The sequence below is a fragment of the Myotis brandtii genome, unplaced genomic scaffold (assembly GCF_000412655.1).
Source record: "Myotis brandtii unplaced genomic scaffold, ASM41265v1 scaffold106, whole genome shotgun sequence".
Taxonomy (NCBI): Eukaryota; Metazoa; Chordata; class Mammalia; order Chiroptera; family Vespertilionidae; genus Myotis; species Myotis brandtii.
The window spans coordinates 448,523-449,024 of NW_005353584.1; the positions used below are offsets into that span (position 1 = coordinate 448,523).

At 45.2% G+C, this 502-nt stretch overlaps 1 long non-coding RNA gene across 1 annotated transcript in view; it reads right to left on the minus strand.

The window, feature by feature from the left end:
• The window catches only part of LOC106726347, a 6,206-nt gene extending 6,030 nt beyond the window's left edge, over positions 1-176 (minus strand). The window contains exon 1 of the long non-coding RNA XR_001362406.1: positions 103-176. This is a non-coding gene — a long non-coding RNA (uncharacterized LOC106726347). The remainder of the gene's footprint in view (positions 1-102) is intronic.
• Between the last annotated feature and the right edge of the window lie 326 nt (positions 177-502).

Genomic DNA, 502 nt, shown 5'->3' on the forward strand with positions numbered 1-502 from the left:
CCCGCCCCGAGCAAGCCCAGAGGATTCGAGGGTTCGTAACCGCTTCCGATTGAAAAAAAACCACGCATCCAGTTGCAGCCCGCCTGGTGTGTGACTGTGTACCTCTGTTTTTGGCGCCTCCGTAGCTCCCACTCAGACTCACTGCGCTTCTTTCTTTTCTTCCAATTGTAGATCTCCCACTGGGCCAACTTCCCCATGGTTCTGAGTGGTGGTTGTTTGCCTCATAGTTGGTAGTTTCAATGATGTTGTGAGAGGGCAGCACGCACAGGTCTACTCCCTACACCGCCATCTTGGTTCTCCATTTTCTCATTTTAAATGGATATCAAATAGGAACTTAAATGAAGAATATTATAGTGCATCGCCACAGAGAAGGCTCTCTTAACTCCTCATCTTTTTTCTTTTTTTATATAAATATATTTTATTGATTTTTTACAGAGAGGAAGGGAGAGGAATAGAGAGTTAGAAACATCGATGAGAGAGAAACATCGACCAGCTGCCTCCT